This window comes from Crocodylus porosus, unplaced genomic scaffold (genome assembly GCF_001723895.1).
Source record: "Crocodylus porosus isolate Cpor-Errol unplaced genomic scaffold, CroPor_comp1, whole genome shotgun sequence".
Classification (NCBI taxonomy): Eukaryota; Metazoa; Chordata; order Crocodylia; family Crocodylidae; genus Crocodylus; species Crocodylus porosus.
This window is the reverse complement of record NW_017728886.1, coordinates 160244744-160256763: the sequence shown is the minus strand read 5'-3', so window position 1 is coordinate 160256763 and position 12020 is coordinate 160244744. Positions and strand designations below refer to the sequence as shown.

The following is a 12020-nucleotide window of genomic DNA, read 5'->3' as shown; positions in this document are numbered from 1 at the left end:
GGGGGGTGCGTGCTGGTCGTGCTTCCTGAGGGGGCCAGGAAGTGGAAGCAGTGAGGGAAGGAGTTTATGGGGGATCTACTTCCCCTGCCCTAGGCAGAAAGTCAAAGCTCAAGGGGACCTTTTCTGGTCTCCTACCTTGCTCCCCCCACCCCCTAGACACCACTTCTGGACCCATCCATGCCTTGTGACCTGGCTAGCTGGCATGTGCTCTGCAGGCTGTTTGCACGTGTTGCACCCCTGGGGGTGGGAAGATCAGAACCTGGGAGGGCAAAAGAGGGAATTGCCTTGGTGCCAGAAATGCCCCCGGGTAGTAGAACATCCGTCCACAGAAAGCAGGAGGGTGGCAGAGGGGACACTACATTCTGGGATGCTAAAGGACTATAACTTGGGTGGATCATCTGTGGAATGGCCACACATTAAAGAGACATGAGCTGGGTAACACAGTTCAGAGATAAACCTGCCCTGGAGTAGTGTAACTTTAAGCTGTCTAAAATGTGCTTAAAACTAGTTTCATGTGTATGGTTTCATAAATCCAGGGGCTAAGAGCTCCAGGACCCGCCTAAAATTAATGTGCAACAAGGTCCTTACCCTTTCCTCTCTCTCGGTTTTGCTGATTTAAGGAAAATGGTATACCTTTTAGCACCTGGAAGTCTACAGCAGATGGCCTTGCTCACCTTTGACAACCCTCCTTAGGTAAGCACAAATAACATACTGGGAAAAAAGGCTCTACAAACCAGTGCCAAAAGGTATCCCCCCGGTATCAGGACAGAAGTTGGAAAAGTGCTCTCCAAACATCCCTCAGTGACATAAAGGGAGCCAAGCAAGAGACATCACACTTCTGCAAATTGTGGATGTTTTTTCTAATAAGAAAAAAGAATCTGAGTGCACCCTGATTTCAAATAGGTCTGGATTCCAGGCAAACTGTTAACAGAGCTTGACTGCTGAACTTTTCAACCCAATTTATAATCTTTACTAGTTAGTGAAGGTATGATCCAAGTATTGGCTTGGATTAGCAAGTCACCCAAAAGTTTACAGTAATAAAACCATGTGTGAATATTCCTGTAGCTACATGCATCTAATAATTATGAGATAGGTAAGCAATAACATAGCCTTTAGGTGCTGTATTTTATACGGCAGGAGGTTTACATGTATGACTTCAAACTCCAGAGTGCCTTATTATTTAAACAAAACTGGCAGAATATTTTCCTGTAAAAAACATATAATCTGTTGATATAAACCCCACATACATATTTTTACAACATGAAATTTAGTTTACGGAAGATAAACCAGAATGGCCAAGCAAACCAATTCTTATTTCAATTGTTTTCTGTTTTGCTTGAAAGTGGGTTACTTCCAAACTAGTAAAAACACAACATAGCTTTGGTTACCTGGCAGGCAGTCTGCTAAGTTGGTGCCACTCCGAGAGAAAAGTTCACTCAGTAAAACATAAATCGGTCCTTTAGCCTTTGCTTGTAACAGTACTTCTTACTTGTTCAAGAAATCCCATTACAATCATGCAAGTAAGGAATGTAACCACCCATTCATGGTAACTCATAACAAACAAAAAAAAAAAAGTAAATTCTTCTACTTCACAAACCCAAAGGCAAAGGTTTTAAATACAGCTCCATTTTTAAAAGCCCTTGCAAAAGTACATTTTTCTGAAATTTTTATCCAAACAGCACACACTTAATAGCAGTTGTTTTTGTATGGGCTGCTGCATTTAGGTTCTTACATGGTTTTCAAAGCTGTATTGTGACCTGAGAGGCAGCCATAATGAGAGACAGACAGCAAATACAGCACTGATTTAATTATATTGCTTGATACATTATGATCTCATCTACTTGTATTTATATTAAAGTACTGCTTGAAATTCTGTGTTCACATATGGGAAGGCATGATCTTGGCCTGAAGAGCACGCAGTATGAAAGACAAAAAAAAAAGTGCATAAAAGAGTTACACCATATAAGTTTCTGTCCCTTTCCGATTTGCATGCCAGCAATCTCCAATCCCTCAGGTCCAGCATCCTCATGTCCTTCCCTCCAAAAAGTTAACCTTTCCATGGAGGCAGCATTTTCTGGAGTGCACAAATACTAAGTCTCCTTGTGGTGTTTAGACTAGTACTGCTCACTAATGTTCCTAAGGTTCTGGAAGTACTTCATACCACCACCTGAGTTACCACTGCTTTCTGTTACATACCAGTGAAGAACTGGGTCTGCAGTGGCACTATAAAGAAAATTGTTATTTCCATGTTTCCCAGAAAAAAAGCATTAGTAAACACTAAATAGCTGGCTAGATATCATTTAGCATCCTTATCTTCCATTCCTGGTTAAAATTACTAGGAAGTATAGGAAAAGCAAGTCTCTGCAGTAAATCAGTCCCATAAAAAGTACACGAGGAAATTTATAAATCTGTATTCTGTGAAGGATCTGAAGTGTGCAGTGAGTAAGGTATGGGGCCACACAATGAACCAGGATAAAAACATTGACTTGTTCCTATTCCTTAAGTACTAGCTACAAGTGTGCATCAAATGATATAAAGGTCTTCTGCAAAAAATATGTAGTCATATAATTAGAGACTATCAACATGCATCCATGCAGCAAGGTAAATTAAGGTTACACAAGCAACTTAAATTCTGGCATTTTCTAACCTTGAACTGCTTCACCTTGCAACCTTCAATTGATTTTAACTTTGTTTTCTTGGATGTAATGTGTTTGCTTAATTTCAGGCACCATATTTCCTTTTATACAGAGTACATAAAATATGTGCATGTATACTGCATTAACATTCATATATTTGTACATGTTATAAACAATGGGTATAGATCATGTGCATGTCTGAATGGAAGTTACAGCAGTAGCAAGAAACAGCACCCTGTGAAAGAAACAAAACACCATGTGAAAGAAAAAAAAGTGTGTTCTGTGCTCTACTGTACCGTAAAATACACTCCCAAGAATGGATGCACAGTGTCAGAAAAAAACAATCTTTTCCACTGAATTTGCTTTTGTTAAGTTATAAAATTATTTCCATGAAGAAAACACCTGGCACCAGAGACAGTGGATGCAAATTAAAAATGTTAATAATGCAGAGAAACTTGCATTTTACATACTACAAAAAAAATGTAGATGTATTAATAAGGCACAGAGATTGACCAACAAGCTAGTATTTGCCCACAGGTCTCAAAAATAGCTGAGACAGGCTAACAGTAACATGTTTTAGTTTTCATTTCAAACTCTGGTACAAATTTAGCTAATATCATATTGTATGATCTCATGGTAGGATAGGAGCCAAAAGTTTCACTTGAAATCTTTTCAGTTATCAGATCTGGAAGGCGTTTCAATCATTTTAGTTTGGGAAGGATTAAGAAAACAAGACCAGAGATAAGAGGCCAAGGGCTTGAAACATTTATCACTTCATCATACTGATTCATCTGATGCTAGGTCAGCATCTTTACAGATAGATGAGAATGTCTGCCCTACCTCTATATAAAGGCATAAAAAAGAAAGAAAACACCCATCACAAAACTGTAGAATTAAAACTTAAAATCCAGGGACAGAGACATCCTATCCATATGGAGGACAAATCTCTTAACTTGCATCTGCAAAAATGTAAGCATCACAGGACAAACATGGAGATTTCGAAATTCCCAAAGCACCATTAGCTTCTAGTCTCTAAGACTTCAAATTATTGTACTGAAAGTCATGGCATTTTTGCACAAGCAATATTATTTTACATGAATGTTAGAAGTTTTCAAAACACAGCAGTTATTCTTTCTATGGCCCTCTGAGCCCAAAGAACAGCATTAACGGACCACTATAGATCATGGTTTTCCAACCCAGTGGACACCAGGAGTCCCCAATGTTTTAAGTATTCACTAAAACATTTTTACAAACATCTTCCCAGCTAAGCGTATACTATAAAGGATTATGTACATATGAATACATATGGATTGTGTAACATAGAGGTTTTAATGGCATTCCCATTTGGGAAGGTCCACCATGGCTATCCCAACCTCTTATAGTATCTCATCATGCTAGCCACGTAAAACACCTACAAAATGGTCCTTTTTAAATGGACAGTTCATCAGAAGGTTCCAGGCATGAAAGTATCCAATACAATTGCACAGATCTGGAGTCATTAGCCAACGGTTCTAATAAGGTAACGAAAAACTTTTCACACGTCAGTGGGCTGGATCCCAGTCCCACTGAAGTCCATGGCAGCTTTCTCCCTGGCTACAACAGAAATAAGGGTGGGTAAAAAAAAATTTAAAAAAAGAATCTGTAATGTATAAATCTGTAAAACAATATACAGTCGTCTGAATCTTATTGCCCAAAGTCAACAAGCAGTACAAGGATTTATTTTCTTTTGTACAGTATTTAAATAAACTGTTCTTGCAAAGTCTTTTTTTGAGACAATCAGTATATGCCATGGTATTTAACCTCTAGCCTACAGGACAGAGATGTGTCACCCAGCCCACAGGCATCCCAGCTGGTTCAGAAACTTTGCAGCAGGGAAGTAGTGGCAGAATGAAATATCACTAATCTGCTGCCAAATTCCTGAACCTGAGAAGCGAAGAGCCCTGTGAGCCAGATAACATGGCCCCATGTGCTCCATCTTGCTGACATGCAGCTGGATCCATGCTGCACCCATGGACCAAACCCACATGCTGACCCTTCACAGGACCTGACCCCACAGATCAACCCAGCACCACTCATCCAGCCTACAGGACTAGATAGGTTGAGCATCACTGATATATGTAATGCTGAAGAAAGCTCTACACCAATCCCACTTTTCATGTAACATCACACATTCTTCAAGCGGAGGTGTGTAATTTCAGAGTTCAGGGTGAGTTATCAGAACAGTATTATGAAAATGTATAAAATGCATAAAGCACAGTAAATACTACTGAAATATTTATATTGCCCACTTACACATGAGGGTACAACAGAGGAATCATTTGATTTTCTCATTACATACTCAAGGAAGCGAATCTATATGTACATCTATCAATTATGATTCGATTTTCCTCACTGCAACGATGGCTGCATTCACATATCACAACCTGGTTCTGAATCCCATGCCATCCCAAATTGCTGGTGCAGATCCCTGTGTTTCCATTACTTCCCATGTTTCCCTGCAAAAAAGCTGATCTCCCAAAACATCCTGCATACTCTTCCATTCTGTACTCTCCTCCCAGTGTATAAATCTTTTTCTTTGGGTCATCCTCTATTTTTTGCATTCCTTCTGCCTCCAGATCCATTGCCACCTACGTAATTGCTTTTAGCAAAATTTCTGCCACTTACTCCAAAGGACAACTGAATGGAAATGTTCCCACCCACTTTCTTCACAATTTATTGCATCCTCCCAACCCTCACCTGGTCCTGGAGAACACAATATACTCACTGAACTCCAGGCTAAGTACAGCCAGTTAAAAAGCCAAAGGCTGAATCAATTCAATCTTCGTATGTTACTACTCTAAGCCAGGTAGACTGAACTGATAAGCAAGTGAACAGACACTCACTTTTGATTCCAGAAATGCAGTCACCTGCCTGCAGTAACAGGCCAGAAGCCAGGAGACACTAGAGCATGCCTCCCTGCTCGGGTGAAGCAGACAGCTTGGGCCAGGGCTAGCCCAACCACCCTGTTGGGGGAGGGGGTTTGCAGGGAGGTGCAAAGTATCCAGGGATGCTGGGGGACTGTGAATTATCTTGAATCTGGAGAGGATCCAGGACAGAAATTCAATTAATTGATTTAACCTAAATCACTTAAGTCTGATACTACATTCATTAGGGTTTATCTTAAACTGGTTTCGGCCATTTTGAAAGCAGTTTATATGCACTGAACATCTGTTGCGTCACAGATTTGAACTAGTTTCTGATCACTTATACCGGTTTATATGTAATTTGTGTTGCTAGTCCAAAAGGTACAAACACACCATTGCCAGCCACTTCCTTTGGCAGCCCAATGGTCTCCTCTCGATTCCAAGGATACTTTCCACCGTAATTTGCTTTATTTCAGCTATTTCTTCAAATGCTTTTCTAACACATTATCACTTGCTTTCTCATACTGTTTCCTTTGCCACCTCTTGAGACACGTCTTACTGGACTTCCTCCAAAAATCTCTCTTGCCCCACTGAAATAGTCACAAGTCCCCCCTGTTATTTTATTACATGCCTTCCTATGAGCAGAAACTGTTCAGACAGTAAAATCTGTAGGTAAGAGACTGCTGCTTGGTGACTGGATGAGAATCAACAGCAGCAGGGGATCACCCACTCTTCTGATCTGCCTGCATATGTATAAAACTGAATGAAGTTAAACCCAAAAGTTGAGGTTGTCACTGTATGTTTTAAACAGAACAGTGTTCTACACCCTCGGAACAGTCTGTCTTAGCAAACATAGACCTCTGAAGAGTAAGTTTACGCAGGAGACTCCAAGGTTGCAGGGAGGGAAAACAGAGCAGGTATGACTTCTAAAGAACCACATGTCATTTGCTACTTAGTGTTCGCACAATGCAGACCAACCAAACGATCCAAACTGAATACACCCAGAAGGGTTCCCTTTACAAAGTCCAGAACCAAAAATGCAGTACAAGCTCATCTCTACCCTCCTATGAATAGTTCAGTTTAAGTTTTAATGACACTTTTAATCAAACTGCTTGCTGCAAGCAGTAATAATCAATATTCAACATAAATCCATGTAGCTGATACACAACCTTATCAGAACAAGCTCATGATTAGTTGTTGGAGGCAGCACCACGAACCAGTTCTGAACAAACTCCAGCAAGGAGCTGAGCTGGGTATATGTAGAACTTTCACTAATGTTGATCTTTCTCCTTCACCAACCAGCTTAGTCAGAAAGCTGATTCTCCTCCTCTTCCTTGGCTTCATGGGCTAAATGTAGGCATTTAGGGAGCTTAGGGGGAGGTTTGATAGGTTCAAAATGGCCATCAAAGGTAAGTTGGTATGGGGGGTGGGGTCTAGTGAGATGGCAGTTGAGAGAACAGGGGTGGGTATGAAGGCCTGGGGGGAATGGAGCATCCATGGGTATTAGGGGGGTGAGGGGTGATCAGAAGGGATGAGAGGGCAGGCAGCATCTGTGGGATTGGGGATGTAGGTGGCATCTATGGTGGAATGGAGGGGGCAGGCAGCATTCACAGGGGTTGGGGGGAGCAGGCAGCATTGTGGGGGGTTGCTGGGGTCCAGAAGGGTTTGACAGGATCAGAGGGGCTTGTGGGGTCTGCAGGGGAGGACTTGGGAGGACCAGGAGCTAGTTTTAGCCTCCCCAATGTCCCCCAGTGAACCTACACCCCTCTCCCATGACACTTACTTGCTCCAGTGACAATGCTGATAAAACTGGCAGCACCCAGAGCAGTCTGCAGGTGGGACAGGTGAAGGGGGCTGGCTGGTAAATGGGGGGTGGGGGGTATAAGGGCCCAGAGGGCTAAAAATAGCTCAGTGATGGTGGAGGGGAGCACGAAAAGTGTAACCCCAGGGCTGAGGCTACAAACTGTACAGAAATTCCATGCCTTGGTCTAACCTAGGTCAAATAAGCCCAATACTACAGTAATTTAGGACTATCTGAGACCAGGTTCCGCAATTTTCAGACCAGCTAGTGTCTCCAGAACTTCTGTAGTTATGGGTTTAGACTGATTTCCAATCACTAACTATGGGTCTGAGTATAAGGTCCGTATCCAGGGTGAACTAAATTAGATTTGATGACCATTTTGAACCCAATCTAACCTCTCCCCCACCCCCAAATGTCTGCACTTACCCATGGTGTGCTCTGCTTTGACTAGTTTTACTTAGGGCTGCTTCAGGAAAGGAGAATTAAATTCTGACAGTTTTGAGTTCTATGGGGGGAAAACATCCAACAATATGTACTGAAGAGAGCTGAAAAGCTGAAATGCATGCAATTTATAGAAACCTCATGTCACAATTGTGGAAAGCCTCTTGTTACTACCCAGGAAAAAAAGCTCTGAAGGTGCTTGTAATTAAAGGGTGTGACTGCAGTATCTGAAGTTTCTTCTACTCTTATTTGAAACTAGCCAAGCTGTATCTTCCTGTTTTGACTACAGGCCTCCTGAAGAAAAGCCCAATTATAAATTATCCCATTACTCACTCACCTCAGGTATCCCTCCTGGAGCAGGAAGGAACTACAGTTCAGAGTCCTCTGCTCAAATCCTTTAATCATATGTACACTCCTACTTCAGAAATGCGTATCCTCATCTTTCACTGTACTGACATGATTCATACCTAAAATGGAGAGAGAACAGAACACATGCACTCAGTAAGTTTATGCCAATATAAAGGAAAAAAATAGTTATAATGACATTATTTTAAAGTAATTAACAAAGCCCACAGTGTATTTTGTTAAGTACATACTGAAGTCAAATGCATTGAAACAATGAACAGATTGCAGTATCTATCCAAACGAATCTATTGTAACTGCACCTAAAAGAGCTTTCTTAATTTTTATAAAACTTAAAGAAAGCTCTTTTAGGTGCACTTACAATAGAATAGTTTGGATAGATACTGCAATCTGGTCATTGTTTCAATTAAATATTACAGAAAGTTTTTGCCAGGATGCCTTTCCTAGAAGTACTTTCAAGTATAGAAACATAACTAGGAAGATAGAGACTTATGGAGTAAAATGTGCATCCAACTTCCATGCTGCAGACAAAAGGCCAACTATGTCAACACAATACATAATTAGAGTTTTTTTGGTTTTCATAGCCTACCATATCTTTTCGTTTGAACTTTTTATTTGTCTAAATCAGATCCATAATAGGATAAACGTACTGTAGGCAGACCATCACTGAAAGCCTTTTAATGTTTTTGGATGTACTGAAAAACAGATGAAGTAGTGTGGCTCATTACATCAGCTAATTCATTTTCAGCCATTCTTCCACTATGATGATAGGCGTCGCAAATGAGTAAGGTTGTCTTCCAAGGATCTCAATAGTGACTCCACAGGTGCCTCCATAGCCGAATTCTAGATCCACATCTTGTCGCAGTGAGGACAGATGTTTTCAGGAGGGATGGGCACTGTGTTGCTGTGTTGGATATTCTGATGTTCTATTCGCCTGTTCCTCTTCTGCCTGTTGATGAGCTGCTTCAAAGTGTTGAGGTCCCTCCCAAAGAGCCTTCCTCCATTTTGGCTGGTCCTGAGCAAGGGTCTCCCAAGTGTTGATGTTGATATTACACCTCTTCATGTTTGCCTTCAGGGTGTCTTTGAAGCGCTTTCTTTGCCCTCTGCTACTTCACTGACCTTCTTTCAGCTGTGAGAAAAAGATTCTCTTTGAGAGGAGGGAGTCAGGCATGCAAACAACATGACCATTAAGGTTCGTACATTCCAGGTTCCAAAAATGATTTTTGTTTCTTTGTGACTGCATAGGAGTGATCCCCTTGGATGAGGTTATCCAGTCAGGAACTGATCAAGACAGACTATGTTTGGGGCACTTTTTCTAGCCCCCTCCCTATGTGGGGTAAGCAAAGGGAATCCTAAATAGGACTGATCATTGTGGGTGCAGCTGCCGAACTGCTCTTACTGCCTCTGTCCTTGAACAAGATGACTGAAGTGAACTTCCACTGCCTATGTGCTGGTCCATGACTAGAACATCCAGATCTCGCAGTCCTGTCCCCGTTGCCAGTTGTCGATCGCCATAGGACTTCCCTGTTGTGCATAGATGCACAATTCTCATAAGGAAGACACCTGTGTGTGACTTATTTTAGTATGAGAATGTTGTCGCACACCAACAAATGCATGGTCCTTAACAGATAGGGATCTAAGTCCAATGGCATGGAATCCAAGACAATTGGAGACCCTTGATCTGCTGCAGCCTTCATCCACCTTCACAGCTGCTGAAAAAGGGGTTACACTTTTCTTCTGCCTGGTCTGCTGTTGAAGTCGTCTTGGATTGCTCTTAGTTAGGAACCTCCCCTTCAACCTTGCCACCATGGGTGACCTTACCAAAAGCATGAAGCTCCTGACAGCCTTGCTTTCAGGATCACTGGAACATGCAAGCCTCTCCACCACTACAAGGAAGACCAAGAGAGGTCTTCCACTATAGAAAGCATACAACACAACTTTTGCCATTCACAGAAAAGGAAATTCTGAGTTGCAGACCGAATTGTTTTGACAAATATAATCAAGCATACCTTACTAAGCAAGCAGTAATAAAAAACCCCCCAGTAAAAGAAAATAAATTAAATGTGGGAATTCCTCGCACAACAGTATTTGCAATTTCCTTATTATATATATTTTAATATTAATGCTTTTCTTATCCAGTATGATTACACATCCATATTTTTTTAGCAACATTGTAGGCATTCATGGAGGTAAAACTCCGTGTATATATAAAAAAGCATACAGGTATATAGTTTTACCTTCAAAACTACAGACAGTCTGATACATAAGTAAATCAACCTATATAAACATTCCTTTCTGAAATCACCAGTGTTTTAAAATGCATTTTTTCAGCACTTTGAATAATGCGATACAACACCAAAGACTACAGTTATGAAGTATCTAAAGGATAAGCTACAGCAGCATATCCTTTTACCACATCCCAGACCCACAGTCAAATAAAGGATTTTTGCTGAAAGTTTCGATGACAAAAAAAGAAATAGGGAAAACCGTTTTCTTTTTTCAGAAACATTCATTCTAAGAACTCTAAATATACCATATTTACCTGAATATAAAACAACTCTCCAATAATTAGATACTACTTATGAAAAATTTATAAATTTGTTATAATTTTTCAGGTATGGAATCTAATTATTGGAGGTTTGCCTTGAATTTATCAAGGCAAGGCTAAAGCAGGGGAAATGAATTGGTGGGGAAGGGTTAAGTAGCCCTTAAGTAGTAACTAATCAAGCATAAAGTTGATACCTGCATGATGCTTAAGTTAGTTTAAGTCACCATACTAAAATTACACAGTATGGTTGTGCATGTGTAGATTCACGCACATTCTGCGCACCAATTTTGGTTACTGCGCAGTAAATGCACATGTAGATGCACCCACTTCTATGTAGTTCAAACTATGCATGATACTAGTTCAAAGCTGAAAGGATCATGATTTACCATACAGTTCATTGGACTGGGCCCCCAACAGAGTCAATGGCATTTAAACCACTATGGCCCCACAGTTCAGCACTAATCATTATGTGTGCATACACCAGATACCGTCCCCTCCCTGCCCCCTCCCCCAAGGATCCATGTGCTAATTAGCTCTCACTTCATAGATTGTAATGCTGGAAGGGACCTCAAAAGATCATTGGGTCCAACCCCCTGCACCAAGCAGGAAAGATAACTTGGGGTCAGATTACCCCAGCAAGGAGACCGTCTAATCTCCTCTTAAAGATTTCCAGGGTAGGTAATTGCACCCCCTCTGGAGGGAGCTTATTCCACAGTCTGAACACCCTGACTGTGAAGACGTTTTTCCCCAATGTTGAGCCTGAATCGATCTTCCAAGAGCTTGTGGCCATTACTCCTGGTTTTCCCCTTGGGTGCCAAGGTGAACAGTTGTTAACGGAAATCAAGGACGAGAAGAAATCCTTCTTTAGATCCATAGGGAAGAGAAGGAAAACAAATGGGAGTGTGGGGTTATTGCTCAACAACTCAAGAGAGATGGTTAATGGCACCCAAGAGAAAACTGAATTCCTAAATGACTACTTCACCTTGGTGTTTCACTGGACTAAGGGGAAAGCCACGCCAGATAGAGTAGAGGATCTAGTATCCCATGATGTCCTTGAAAGAAAATTGGAGGATTGTAGGTTTAACTCCAAGACAGAAGAGTGAGAAACTGGCTGCAGGCTAGGACGCAGAGAGTCATAGTGAATGGATCTGTGCCATCCTGGTGAGAAGTGGGCAGCGGTGTCCCACAGGGGTCTGTGCTCGGTCCAGTGCTTTTCAATGTCCTTATTAATGATTTAGATGTAGGGATGAAGAGCTCACTGGCCAAATTAATGGACAAGACCAAGTTATGGGGAAGACAGTTCTGCCTGTAACGTTAGCCTAGACAAG

At 41.3% G+C, this 12020-nt stretch overlaps 1 protein-coding gene across 25 annotated transcripts in view; it reads right to left on the bottom strand.

Annotated features, from left to right (window-relative positions):
* The window catches only part of LOC109316110, a 396050-nt gene that overhangs the window by 197171 nt on the left and 186859 nt on the right, over nt 1–12020 (bottom strand). For 24 of the 25 annotated variants that reach the window (XR_002102767.1, XR_002102772.1, XR_002102773.1 and 21 more), the window contains one exon: nt 8119–8248. The exons of the other annotated variant lie outside the window; for it this stretch is intronic. The gene's annotated coding sequence lies outside the window, so the exon portion shown is untranslated. The remainder of the gene's footprint in view (nt 1–8118; nt 8249–12020) is intronic. 25 annotated transcript variants of the gene reach the window in all.